Genomic DNA, 15,921 nt, shown 5'->3' with positions numbered 1-15,921 from the left:
CTCAGTTTCAGAGGAAAAAAGATGTTTGAGCATTTTTTTCTTTTGAAATGATGAATTGTCTTGAACTCCTAGAAATACATGGGACTGAGCAAAACAGAACTTTCGTACATTATGTAATTTTCATGTTAAATGCGTACTTTCAGGGGCAAATGGAATATCAGCAGACTTTTTTTATGTTTTTACGAAGAAGCTGGAAAAGGAACTTATCTGTACTCCAAGGTGCTGTATATAAAAATGGGACCACTATTCATTGCATGAAATGTCTTCTTCCTTAAGGAAGGAAAGGAGAGTGCACTCCCTAACACTTACTGGTCAGCTTTCTCAGAAACCAAAAAGTCTACATGAATGATGCCAGGCAGTCTTGAAAAATTAATACTAAAACTGGTCACAGTTTTGCAGTGAGGTTTAATCACAAATAGCAAGGCAGTTTGGAACTGCTCAGGGTTTTCAATAGCATGCGACAGCAGTGGAAAACAAAAAATGTCTTCTGCTGCTTTGTTTTTTTTTTTCTTGATGTTTGCAAAGCCTTTTACTCATTGTTTTAGTCCTTTCTCTGAAAGGAATTACAAACTTATGAGATCTCTGGCCAATACTTATAATGGTGTAGATTCCTGTATATGCTACCTCTCATCCATGTGGTAGCAAATGGCCTTCACTTGCAGCCCTTTGGATTGTGATGTGGAATGCACTAGGGATCTCCCCTATTTTCTTTGCTGTTTATCTTGACTGCTGAAACTCTAAGTGTTTATAAACAACAATGTTAATGACAGTTTTATAAAATAAATAAATAAATAAATAAATAAAAAATGCCAGGAAATGGACAACAGATGTACCTAATTTTTCTAAGATTAGAGTAAATATGATTTTTTTTACCAAATATCATTTTTAGCCAAGCATGGTCCACATGTAGGTTGGTTCCAGACTGCAAATACATTGCAGAAACATCAAGGAGTCTGTAAAAGAAAATTGATGGCCTTCTGCCAAAATGGTAGAGTTGATGTTCCACATTTGCAGAGATATGTCAATGCTGCTCTTTTTATCCAGTACTGTGCTATAGTGGCTCTCCGGTGCACATTATGGCTACTTACTTCTTGAATTTACAGTTGGACTGAAAAATAAAGGCTTGTGTATAGTGAATATACATTGCTGGGGGAGGGGGTTGGAAAGCATGGCTGAAAACTGGCTTCACCAAAGTGGTCTATACTTAAGTAGTAAAAATATGTCAAATTAGATCTGGGGAAACCTTGCTTATACAGTAGGATTTGTGTACTGTATATGACCACAGTGGACTAATGTGGATTTTGTTCTGGATTACAGAACATCTTTGTCATGAGATATTTTCAAGTTCCATGCTAAACGTAAACATGTCCAGTAGGATCAGTGCTCTATCCCATTTACATTTACAATGTACAGTACAATGATACCATTCGAGGTGTTTACCTCCCAAACAGAAGTTACAGGGTTTGATTTTCATCTTTGAGGGAAATTCACTAGGCCTAAAATAGCCCTTAAAGTTAACTAGCTTAGTACTTAGCTAAAGACCTAGTGCCGATTCCATTATTCAAAGTATTAATCCCATTTTCTAGTCAACAAATGAAAATAAATAAAATGAAATAAAAATGGTTTTAGAACCTGGCTAATGTATTAATTATTCTTTCCTATATACAGTGCCTAAGTTAAGTTTCAAAAACCACTTCTCTGTATGTATATGACAAGCTATCTCTGTATCCGTGTTCACAGTTTATCATTGCAATATTATTTATTTATATGACATTTGTTGACTGGGATACTCCGACTGGGACACAGCCCTTTTTCAGCTGAGGCCCAGGAAGAAAAGCTCCACAGTACAGATATATATATATGCATATATGTAAATTACACCAACCTGATTAACAAATAGTCATTAAATAAAAGTCAACTGAATGTTTGTACTCCAAAGTATCTTCATATGGAAAATGATCAGATGTTTCCCACTTCACTGGTTTCTGCTTAAGCTGGGGATCCATTGCTCTATCCTGCTGTGATGTTATCTAAGTTAGATTTTGTATACTAAATCCTTCACTTCACAGGTAATTCCTAACCTCAGTTTGTATTTATTTAACTTCTCTATTACTAATCCTCTTTGTTTTCTTAGTTTTTTGTATTGTAAAATTTTCCATATCTGGATGACTTTGCCTGTATTTCTCTTCAAATAACTATGGTGCTGCTATTTTTGTATTGATTAGTTTTGCTTTCTCCTTTGCATAAACATTGCAGCACATTAACTCTCTTTTTCTTTCCCATGTCCATATTTTTGATTTATTTAACATTTGTTGACCGGGAAAGTCTGACTAGGTTCCACAGAGCCTGTTTTCAGTGGAGGCCCGGGGAGAAATGCTCCAGATGCATGTCTTTGGAATGTGGGAGGAAACCAGAGTACCCAGAGGAAACCCACGCAAACACAGGGAGAACATGCAAACTCCACACAGAAGGCACCCCAGCCAAGAATCCAAATGGAGAACCTCTTGCTGTGAGGTGACAACGTTAACCGCTGCACCACTGTGCCGCCCGATTGATATTTCTTCTTCAGATGTCTCCTGCTCCTCATGTTTCTTCTAACTTTGGGGACTCATTTTTCCATCATGCTGTGATGTAACCTATGTTAGACTTTCAGCACTAAATCTTTCATTTTGCAAGAATTCTATAACGTGATCTTCTATTTCTATAACTTCTAGCTTATTGATCTTCTGTTCTAGTTCCAGATTTGTGATCTTATTTTCTTTTATTGTGAATGTTTTTCTATCTGGATGCCTTTGTCTGTATTTCTCTTCAAATGTCTTTGGGGCTGCCTTTTTTGTGTTTATTAATTTAGCTTTCTCCTTTGTATAAATATTGTACTATATCAGATCTCTCTTTCTTTCCTATGTACATATTTCTTTTTTATACCTTTCAAAAGTCTAGACACTTGTCCCTCCATTTTTTTAATTTCTACAAATCTTTTGGGTTTCTGATGCCATGATGGGAATGGACCCCATTCCCAAATCAAACTACAATTAAACTTCCTGAAATTAGTATTGTTTCCATCTTTGATGTCAGCCAATAGTGCTCTTCGCAGCACCCACAATGTGCCCAGTAATGACAACTTCTGCAATTTGTATGGAGTTACATACATTGGTAACATATCTAAATATGATTGTGGATTCTTTTTTATAAGACCAGTTGGTCCTACTTCCACTGGAACTGTCTAGGTATCTTTCTTCCTCATTGCCTGCAAATCCTTATATTTTATGACTTTGTGTCTCTCTGTATGCTAGACACTGTAGTTACTGGGTGTGGTGATTTCAATGATCAATGCTACTTTGGCCTTCTTTTCATGGACCACTATATCAGGTTTTCTAGCCTTTATCTTTTGAACTGTTGTTAATCAGTGATCCCATATGATGCAGACTTCATTTTGTATGATGTTTTGTGGCTCATGTTTCCAGTATTATTATGCCTCTTGGTATATATATATATATATATATATATATATATATGTATATATATATATATATATATATATATATATATATATATATATATATATATATATATATATATATATATATATATATATATATATATATATATATATATATATATATATATATATATATCTATATATATATATATATATATCTATATATATATATATATATATATATATATATATATATATATATATATATATATATATATATATATATCTACGGGCCTACTTCATTTGGTTGAAAACTCATTTCATTGAAACTCAAATGACTGGGACCAATGCACTGAAAGCTCACTTCACTGAAAACTCATTTCAGTGAAACTCATTTCGTTGAAAGTTATATATGGCCTTTTCCCCACTGTAGTGTGCTCCTGGAGTTAGTATATATAGTAAGGGGGGTTTGGGGGGGTGCAGTCTCCCACATTGGGGGGCAAAGCTCCCACATAGTTTGGTTATATGTTATCTTCTGGAAAGAGTTATTCATTGCAATTGTAAGTATCCATCTGTATGCTTTAAAACATTTACAATATGTGGGGGGTTACACCCCCCCACCCCCTTACTTTATATACTAACTCCAGGATTGCAAAAGAGTTTCAGTGAAATGAGTTTCAGTGAAGTGAGCTTTCAGTGAATTGGTTGCAGAAAACTGACTTTCAGTGAAATGAGTTATCAACTAAATGAAGTACACCTATATATACATATGTTTATATATATATATATATATATATATATATATATATATATATATATATATATATATATATATATACACACACATACACACTCACCCGCGCACACACACACACACACACACACACACACACACACACACACACACACACACACACGCTGGAGTGCCTTCTATGCGGAGTCTGCATGTCCTCCCTTTGTTCGTGTGGGTTTCCTCCGGGTGCTCTGGTTTCCTCCCATGGTTCAAAGACATGCATCTGGAGTGTTTCTCCCCAGGACACCTTTGAAAATTGCCTTCGCTCCAAGTCAGACTTTCCCATTATGCAAATGTTAAATAAATAAATATAGCCCTTTTACCATGAATATGTCACAACCAGAATGAGGTGTGTAATTGTTTCCAATTCTGTTTTACAAAACCTACATTTATCTGTTTCTCCAACATGTTCAATGGATTTTGTAAACCAACTTGTACATAGCCCACTATCTTGGGCCACCAATAATAATCTTTCATCTCTTGGTTTGAATTCACCTCTCCTTAACCATTTCGGCATTTGTTCCTGATCAACATGAGGTTCTTCCAGAAGTTTTCTATACTTGCAACTATATTTATACATTTTCCACATTTCTTGCCTTCTCATCTAGTCCTTCACATTATATCCTTTCTTTTGTCTTTTGGTACATTCATTTGCCGCCTGATTTTTATCTACTTTTGGTTTGATTTCCATTCCTGCTTGATGCCAATATCCCACAATTGCAGATCTATACATATAATAATTTTCAAGGAGGTCCATACCTACTTCGGAATGAGGAATATATAATCTTCTTATGAACTGATTTTTATAAATCATTTGGTGAGCATGAGGCATCCTTCTTGTTTTCCTGTCTAATCTATCCAACACATATTGGGTCCAGTCATTCACTCCAAAAGTGTAAGTTATGACAGGAAGAGGAAATTGGTTTACAACTTGAATTGTGTTCCTAAACGTCAAAACTGTTTTCAGGATTAATTTAAGTCTTCTAAAGTATTCCTAACTAAGTTTATTTGCATTTGTTTGTGCTTTATTGTTGATCCTTCATCAATTTTCCACTTTTTATACACTCCTTCTTGTTCAAGTTCATTTATATCACATTCTTGTCACAAACTGATGCTTTCTTGGTTCTGCAGTTTTCCTGCTTTAAAGGTTACTTTTGCACATTTATCAAGACAAACTGACATTCTTATATCATCTGAAAAAGTTTTGACAACTTGCAGTTGTGTTTTCAGTTCATCATCTGATGAGCTATACAGTTTTAAATCATTGACAAAGAGAAGATGAGAAGTCTTTACACTTAGTTGTTTTCTAGGATCCAAATTCTAGACATGGTCCAAGCTAAGTAGATAGCTTAATGGGTTAAGGGCAAGACAGAATAGCAACAGTGACAGAGAGTCACCCTGGAATATCCCTTGTTCAATTTTTATCCCTAGAATAATAATTTGTCCCTTATCATGGCTTAATTGCAAAGTGGTCTACCACTGTTTCATGGTCACTGTAATATAGTCGATCAGTGTAGGGTGTATCTTATACATTTTTAAGCACTCTTTTATCCATGAAAGTGGGATAGTATCAAGTGCTTTTTTATAGTCAATCCATGCCATACTTAAATTCTTTCCCTGTTTAGTTCTCCAGTATGACTTTATTTAACAACAAATGATCCTTTGTTCCATATGACTTTATTTTATTGCCCCTTTGTTCTATTCCCATAATTGAGTTTTCTTCTGAATGACTATAAACTCTGTCAGCATCAATTCCAGTGTATAGTTCATGCATCATCAGAAGGCAAGTTACTGATCTATAATTTTAGGGTAGCTTGCAGGTTCAATCTTAAGTAGGAGCATTCGAAAAACAAAAGGCAACTGTAGACTGTAGAAAAACACTCTCTTTAATTCCTTAAGCACTACAAAAGCTTTTCGTACGTACAATGTACGAACTTCATCAGAGGACAAACATTTTTAAAATTATCCACATCCTTTAAGTAACTTCCTGCTAGTCAGCTGATGTGTCGTTACTAATCATATTAAAATTTTTAATTACTTAAAATACTAAACAGTTTAAATGGTTTAGAGATTTAAAAAGTTAAACAACCAGCATCAATTCAATTTGTAGGAACCTTTTAAAACATACATTAAAATAGAATATTTCAAAAAGTAAGCTTTTGGAAAAGCTTCCGAACTATCAAAAAATAAGTAAATAAATAATCATGAGCAGCTTGCTAACCTAATGATACTTTATTAGTAAGTTCTACCATTCACCTTAATACATCTATATTATAGATGTTTATAATTATTTCATATCTCAGAGCCATATTCTAATTAAAAATTGATGGTTCTGTACCTACTTGGAATTATGTAATAAGTAAGTCTATGTTGCTATTAACATTCAAAAATATATATACGAAAAGCTTTTGTAGTGCTTAAGGAATTAAAGAGAGTGTTTTTCTACAGTCTACAGTTGCCTTTTGTTTTTCGAGTACCAGCGTTTTGTGTTTTGGAACATTTTCATAGTATGTCGAGTCTAGGCAACTCGGTGAGTTCTGTAGAAGAGCTACTACCTTCCCTCCAAGCGGAAGGGAATGCGGATATCTGCGTAGATGACAACGCTACCAATATTTTGAATATTATTCACAAACTGACTCAGCAGGTGAATAAGCTTACCGAGAAGGTCGAGAAGCTATGCCAACCTGCATCTTCCAACCAGCATTATCAGCAGCAGCCCGGCAATGAACGTAACCTATTGGCATTTGGAATTAGCAGTGCTACGGAGGGGAACAACAGTGGAAACTCTCCACCCACTACTTCAAATACTCGCGCCACTATTCCTAGTGCATCTGGAGCTTCGCTAACAATCGGAAACACATCTCCTAGCTCCACAGCGAGTATACCTTGTGGGCAAAGAATGAGAAACTCTCCGGACACACAATTATTAGCAGAAAGACCTGTTACTTCGGATTCTAGTACAGGGTCTGAACGGGTCAACAACGCTGTACAACCAATCGGTTCTACTATTAATATCCCAGGGCTTATTGGATTACCTAATCTAACAAACTGGCTACAAGCAAATAACAATTGGAATCAGAACTCCATAACGCCAGGTATGGTGAGTCCGGCTAGGGATAATAATGACATTTTAAATCTGCTAAATGAATTTGATCATATTTTGCTTAAATATAAAAAGTACGCTTTAGAAATTGATTATTTTAATGAATGTCTAAGACTGCAAATAGTCCCTAAAGGACTAAGAATCTGGCAATATCCGACAGGATTGGTCCCTAACTCTAATTTCCATCTAGAATTGATTAAATTATTTAACAAACAGGGTTTGGAATTAATTGAACTAATGAAGGTGAATTATACTTTGTTCAATGAAGAACTGAATGATAACATTTCTTTACTAGATACTCAAATTAAATCACATCCTGACTTTCTTAGATATAAATTCGAATATGTCAAAATATTCGAAACCATTGATGCCTATCTAATGAAAGCCAGAGCAACCAAAAATAAAAAGATTCAAAGGGATTGTACACAATATGATGAAGGGACAGCTTACCCTGCCCCCCCACCGGCTCAGGAGTGGAATAAATTGAAAATCAATGCTCCATCGAGAACAGGAAGGGTTCCACCCTTACAGTGTCAACTTGCTGATACTGACACTAGTCAAAATATTCCAAATAGGAATATAAATACCCCGGCCAGTGATCCAATAGTCGAACTGGATGAATCAACTCCTTCCACATCTTATGCAAGTACTTTACAAAATAACTTGGATGGGCCTAGGAGAAGCGAACGTATACAAAACCTTAATAAGAACATTGGTAACTCAACATCTGCACCACCTAATAGAGGGGTACCTAATACCAATTATAACAATAATAAAAAGCATTCAAATTTTCAGAGGGGACGGGGGCAAAACAGATGGAATCAGAAGAAGAGAACAACCAAGTGGAAATAGCGGAAAATAGCCCTCCATCGAATTTTCATGCTATAAAAAACACTCAAGGAGATTTTACCATCTACAACTATTCTACCATGTCCGTCTCCCCTGAACTAGCTGATCTACTAGCAAAAGGATTGACTTTTGTTCCCCTCAATCACTTGAATGTTACTAACAGTATCATTGACCTCAAATTATATGTACGTAAATTGAATTTAGCCATGATTCTAGGTAATACTCTACTTGGTCCTAACAATGAACATAGAGTCCCCAGCACATTCAACCCTCCATTGCATAATAATCTTGTATTATTTGAAAAAATATGTGAACTGGATATCAGGAATTTCTATCTTAATAGTAAATCTAAAAATAGGAGTAACCTGAATCCAGTAGAATTAGAATGGTTGAAAGCTTTACAAAATTTTAAAGTCCGTATAATGAAACCGGACAAAGGCGGGGGCCTAGTTTTTATGGACCAGTGCGATTATGTTTGTAAAATAGAAGATATTCTACAAACTGATGCCTATGTACACGTTTCGCTAAATGAATATAATCAAGCCATTAAAAGGGTAAAGGGGTATATTAATGACCTCTTTATAGAAGGGAGAATAACCTTAGACCAACTTAATTACCTTATTCTAACATCACCGGTTGCACCCATTCTTTTTGGAATACCTAAGATTCATAAGAATGTGGAAAATCCACCCTTCAGACCAATAGTTAGTGGAACAAACAGCATTACTTATGCGTGTGCAAAAATGGTAGATGGCCTGTTGAAAAAATATGTTCAACTGGAGCCTACCATTTGTAAAGACTCTTGGTCATTTTTAGCCAAGATTAATGAAGTATCCTTTAACCCAAATTATAACCTACTCACTATAGACGTTAAAGATCTTTATACGTCAATTCCACAAGATTTGGGTATAGAATGGATATCATTAAACTTGAAAAATATGAATGCAACAAATGCGGAGATATGGCTGATTGAGGAACTACTTACAATAGTTTTGGCACACAATATTATAACATTTAATGGCAAATTTTACCATCAAAAGAAAGGGGTAGCCATGGGCTCCCCTTGTGGCTCAAGTTTTGCTAATTTGGTCATGAGCTTCTGGGAAAAAGAATATGTGCTAGCTCAAAGAGATACTACCTCAAAAATAAGATTTTATACGAGGTATTTGGATGATATTTTCATCCTATTAGAAGGTTCAGCACATGAAGCAGCGAACCTAGTTGATTACTTCAATTCGACCACTGATTTTCTTGAATTTACATTTAACTTTAATACCAAAGAAATAGCTTACTTGGATGTGCTCCTAATTAAGAATGACATGGCAGGTAGCTTTGAATCTAGAATACATAGGAAGGTATCCTACTCTAATACCTTTCTACATTTCACTAGTGCCCACCCCATCCATCAAAAGAAATCGGTAGTTAAAAGCCAGGCTGTGAGAGCAGCCAGAATGGTCAGTAAACTAGAAGAATTTGTGGGCGAATGTGACAATTTAAGAAGTATGTTTCTTAATAGAGCTTACCCAAGTAACTTTATAGATAACATCATGGATGAAGTAATTGGAAAAAGAAATAATGGGTTTTACAAACCTATTTTACGGAGAGCAGAAATCTGCCAACATTCTCTAGCTAGCCCAGACCAGTTGAATAGCTCTAACACTATACTGAACCAGAACCAGTTACCCTTTGAATACAGTTTGACACTAACATACTGTTCCGATTTTTCATTATTAAAAAATATCTTTTACAAAAATTGGAATATTTTGAAGGAGAATAAAGAATTAATAAATAAATTAGGTGACAGACCAAAAATTACTATAAGACATGATAAGAATTTTAAACAAATATTGGATGTAATTAATAATAATACCAATACAACATCAAGCTTTAAAAACATGTCGACATGTGGTAATTGTCCCTATTGTAGGTACATACACGTAGGGCACACTGTAAAAATAAATGGATTCACTCTAAAAAGTAAATTCAAAAACAACTGTAATTCAAAGATGGTTATATATTTGGCAATATGCCAGTTATGCCATTGCTTCTATGTTGGCAAAACTATTAGAAGACTTCGAGATAGAATATATGAGCATGTGTACAACATTAAAAAATGTAATGGTGAGAATGCTCTTGCAAGGCATATTAGTGAATGTCCAGATCACAATTTTAAATTCTGGATTTTGGATCAACTTACATCTAATGTTAGAGGGGGACCAATAGAATTACAACTAGAACGGTTGGAACTTATTTGGCAGATTAGATTATTTTCATACTGCCTACCCGGATTAAATGACATCTGTTCCATTATGCCTATTCTAAAACTTCGTAGCCTTACAAGGTAATTCATCATCTTCTTCTTCTTTTTTTCTTCTTTTTTATTTTTCTCTTATATTGTTTTTTTATATCTTTCCTTTTTTTCCCTACTTCATTCAACCCCTTTTTTCCCTTTTTTTCACTTAACCCCCCCCCAACCCCCCCCCTTTTTTCCCTTTCCCTTTTTCCTTTTCTTCCCCTTTCTTTGGTCTATTTTCTTTAATTTTCTTTAATTCTCTTTAATTTTCTTTAATTTTCTTTAATTTTTCTATGCACATATGGTACATCATTCATAATACTGTCAATATGGTAAACAGTATTACATTTATTATTTTTTATTAGTGTGTATATATATTTGTAATTTATTAGTTATTAATTGTGTCAATACATATATATATATATATATATATTTGAATGTTAATAGCAACATAGACTTACTTATTACATAATTCCAAGTAGGTACAGAACCATCAATTTTTAATTAGAATATGGCTCTGAGATATGAAATAATTATAAACATCTATAATATAGATGTATTAAGGTGAATGGTAGAACTTACTAATAAAGTATCATTAGGTTAGCAAGCTGCTCATGATTATTTATTTACTTATTTTTTGATAGTTCGGAAGCTTTTCCAAAAGCTTACTTTTTGAAATATTCTATTTTAATGTATGTTTTAAAAGGTTCCTACAAATTGAATTGATGCTGGTTGTTTAACTTTTTAAATCTCTAAACCATTTAAACTGTTTAGTATTTTAAGTAATTAAAAATTTTAATATGATTAGTAACGACACATCAGCTGACTAGCAGGAAGTTACTTAAAGGATGTGGATAATTTTAAAAATGTTTGTCCTCTGATGAAGTTCGTACATTGTACGTACGAAAAGCTTTTGTAGTGCTTAAGGAATTAAAGAGAGTGTTTTTCTACAGTCTACAGTTGCCTTTTGTTTTTCGAGTACCAGCGTTTTGTGTTTTGGAACATTTTTAAGTAGGAGCATTGTTTTTCCTGTTATTAGCCAGGTTGGTGTCTGTTCAGGGTGGGCATATAAATAGTTCATACTCATGGCTAAATCTTTGTGCAAATATGTTAATACTTTTAACCAGAAGTTAGGTACTGCATCTGGGCCTGTGTTTTTCAATTATAAGCTTTTCTTAACTTTGTTTCAAACTCTCTGGCTGTTATGTCATCCCATTTCATATCGTGTACCTTTAAACTTCTTATTCTTTCTTCTACTTCTTCTATCCATTTAGCATCTTTGTTATGTTCCACTTTATTGTCATAAATTCATCTCCAAAATATATCTAGTTCTTCTTTTTTGGTGGTCTTTCAATTCCTTTTACCTTGTTTTCTAATTTTCTATAAAACGTTTTTGGGTCATCGATAAATTGCTTATTTTGTACTTTTCCTTTATATTTATCTGCGTATCTTCTACGTTTTTCCACCTGTGCTGGGATGACAGTGCATGGTAGATCCTGATCTGTTCTAATACTGCACATTGTTTTTATCAAGTCTATCTAAGTATTTTCATTGATCTGTTCCCTCTTCTATACTCTTCTAACAGCAACACTTCTTGTCTTAATTGCTTTATAGTTTTCTTTATTCGATACTTCCATGATGGTATTCAGTTTCTTCCCTTCCTTTCCCTCTCTAACCTGTGTTCTTGTGGTAGAACTTATTATTAATTTAGCTGCACAGTAATAGATCCTGTTTTTCTGTTATATTGCATGGATCTCTATGGACAGTCTAATTACTGTGTTCATTTGTTTTATCAAACTAACTTTTGGGGTTTTATTGATCTTCTGCAGTCTATTTCTTTCATTGATTGTCACTCATCTGGTTAGGATAAAACAGACAAACATTTGTGGGTTCTGTTCAAGCAGCTTTATTTCACACAAACACATCAGAATGAGGCTTTGTAACTTAAGCTGAAATAAACTTATAAACAGACTGACTACCACACTCACATATTAACACTCTGGCTGTTCTCTCAAAATGGCACTGCTGCCTGCACGTGATTTGTATTTATATGCATGTACTTACATCTGGAAATGCATCTTAAAGGTACATACGCTCTGATCTGATCTGTATTGTTCTTAATATATGCTTCTACCTCTATAAAATCAAGCAACTTGAACCCATTATGAATGAGGAAATGGTAAAACAAGCTTTATCTAAAATAGATCAAAATTCAGCAGTGAGACCACATGGTCTTAATGGATATTTCCTAAAAAGAATACCTGAAAAGTTGATTCAATGTTACCTTATTTGTTCCAAAAATCATTCAAGGAAACATTTGCTCCAGAACTGTGGAAGGAAGCTATAATTGTTTCCATTTTGAAAAGTAAAGCAGGATATATGGTAATGAACTAGCATTGACCATTATTTTTACTTGGATATTTGGGTAAGTCCTTTGAAAGAACATAGAGGCTTTCCTGTAAGCACATTCTGGACTTTAGCTCTGTTATATATCAACATGGATTCTTTTCACTGAAAACTCATGTCACTAATTTGATAAGTTTTATGAGCATATTGTTAGCTTATTAGATAACTCACGAGTCACTGATGTTGTGCTTTTGGATTTGGCCAAGGCTTTTGACTCCACCCCCCATGAAACAGTTATAAGGACTTTAATGAGAACTGATACCTTTGGCTATTTAGCTAAATGGGTATCCAAATGGCTACTGGGTAGAACTTACAGAATGAGAATTAAAAATTCCTAATCCAAGTATAGACATGGCCAGGGGTGTGCCTCAAAGTTTAATCTTAGGGCCACTGTTATTTGGTCTAGTGATGTCAGAATGTTCAAAATCTAAGTCTGTATGGTTAAGTATGTTCTCTGCCAATATTAAGATAGGGCAGCTGGGTAACTAACAATAGCAATTGGTGTCTATTGAAATCTTGCTTGGATAATCTGTATGAATGTATAATAAAAGGTATGAAATTTAAAAATGGAAAATGAACCATTTTACATTTTGGGCATAATAATAATCAATATTATTATGACCTAGACAATCAGATTTGTGTTTCTTCTGAGGTAATGAGAGGTCTAGGTATCATGGTAGATACAAATCTTAACTTTGAAGCTAATGTGATAAACAGACCTTTATGTACATTAAATGTTTTGAAACTGAAGAATTTGGAACAGATTCAGAAAACCTCTACCAGACAGATAGATGGCTGTCATAACTTATCCTATAAAGAAAGACTGGTATATATTTGCCTTTGTATTCTTTGCCTTACCAGTTTCTAAGAGGTGACATTATTATGATATATAGATGCCTTAAGGACAAATTATTGGCTGCCACATTAGATACTGATTGTTTTGATTATAGTATTGGTACAAGGAAGAAAAATTTAGATGTAGGAATAAGTTAAAGAGATCTTTTTTTCATTTTAGGGGAGGAAGGATATGTAATTAATTACCTAATCATGTAAGATTGGCAAATGATTTATCAATATTTAAACAGGAATTAAATAACAGGTTTTCTAAAATTCTACATTCTCCAGTGATGTCTATTACGCAAACTTTATGTTGGCCTATGTAGGCCCTACGTTTTTTAATTTATTCATTATTCGTTGAACCATTGAAAGGGTCATGGTCAGTTGCCTATCAGGTACCAGGATTTGGCAAGTCATGCAGGCACTCATGACCTTGCTTCATCTTTACATAAGTAGCACAGTCTTAGTACATATGGGTATAAATGATCTGAGGTGCACCTTCTTGGACAATATGAAGACAGATATGGTGTAGCTCTTGGAATATGTGTCCAAGAGAGATATGAAATTACCCTTGAGAAGCATTTCACCTTTGCCTAGAAAAATTCCACAATACAAACAAAACAATTATTGACTCTGACAATTGACTTAGCTTCTGGTGTCATTTAAAGGGGTTCCAGTAAACATCAACCTGGGAGGAGATGGCAGAAAGTCCTAACTGCTTTGCCAAGGTTGGCCTTCACCTATCCTCAAAAGGCTTTCATTTAGTGGCTAAAACTTAAACTTTGTGCATGCAAATATTGCCTTTTTTAGGCAATGTCATTCCTCAAAACCATCCAACATAACAAAACAGAATCAGGAAAATGAGCCTTAAGAAAAAAACTCTACTCCCTGCATGCAATCCTTACCATGAAAAAACTGTGACATAAAATCTTGGACTTGGTCCTCATCAATATGAGCCAGCTCTGCTACCTACCAATTTTAACTCCTACCCTTAGCAAATCAAATCACAAATCAGTCGCATTCATCTTAAGACTGAAACCAGAAGCATCCTTCAGTATCTCTGTATTCAGAGATTATGCCAAGGGTAATCTACTGAAACTGCACAGTGGCCTGACTAAATTCAACATCTCCTTCCACCTCAGTGACCTGCTTGCTTAAGCAGAATCCTTTAATATTAGATTCTATGTACACGAGAAATGGTGCATTGATGCATCTATCCCCCACCAAAGTATACACAATGTGATATTCAAAAAAAAAAAAAAAAAAAAAAAAGGGCTATGGCAGAATCCAAATATAAATAGTCTCTATAGAAAAGATAAAAAGCTCATTGCATGTAAAAATACTCCAGACCCAAAATAAAATCAGCCAGAACCAGATAAAAATTGACACCCAGGCAAAGGATAGCCACAGATTCTTCTTTAATTATATTAGAGACATTAGAAACAATGACCAGCATTGCACAAAGCTAATAGTAAATAATATCACATTTTTAGACCCAGTGGATATAGCCAATCTACTAGCAGGCACATTTAGCTCTAACTTAACTCACCCCCCTTTCCCCTCTTATATTCCCAGATCTCATACCCGCATTAATACTCACCCTCAAATCTCTCTTGAACAAATTCTCAAGGCACTAACTTTCCAAGGCCAAGAACGCTGTGTTGATTGGGCTAAATAGCATACTGTTCTGCTTAGTGGCCAGCCTGAAACAGGATTTGTCAGACCTCCTACAGAAGTCATTCACTGTCAGCCTCCAAACAGTCTTTCAGTCATATGAAAGGAGGACATTAGTTGCCATTCCCTTGCACATTGGTGTGGCATCAATGAACATGGAAAATTATAGACTCATAAGTCTGAACAGCCTCATCTGTAAGGCTATAGAAAGGATCATTATAGAATTAATAAATAAAGACCTACTGTAGATAACCTGCAAACTCTCAACCCAAGCCAGTTTGGATTTGTTCCTGTCTACGTAACTTGACTGATTTCTTTCAGGAGGTTACTAATGCAATGGATGAGGGCAAATCAGTACACACTGCATATATGGAGCTCACAAACCATTCAACACCATCACACACTTGGGTATCATAGATAAGCCATCCCAGCTAAATGTTAACCACTATGTAACTCATTTGAAAGCAATGTGGTTCAGTTCCTGGGCTGCTTCTCTTTGGCATTTACTTCTTGGAGGTCAAAGCTAC

This window comes from Protopterus annectens, chromosome 5.part0, assembly GCF_019279795.1.
Source record: "Protopterus annectens isolate FY-2018-M chromosome 5.part0, PAN1.0, whole genome shotgun sequence".
NCBI lineage: Eukaryota > Metazoa > Chordata > Ceratodontiformes > Protopteridae > Protopterus > Protopterus annectens.
This window is presented reverse-complemented; position numbering follows the sequence as displayed.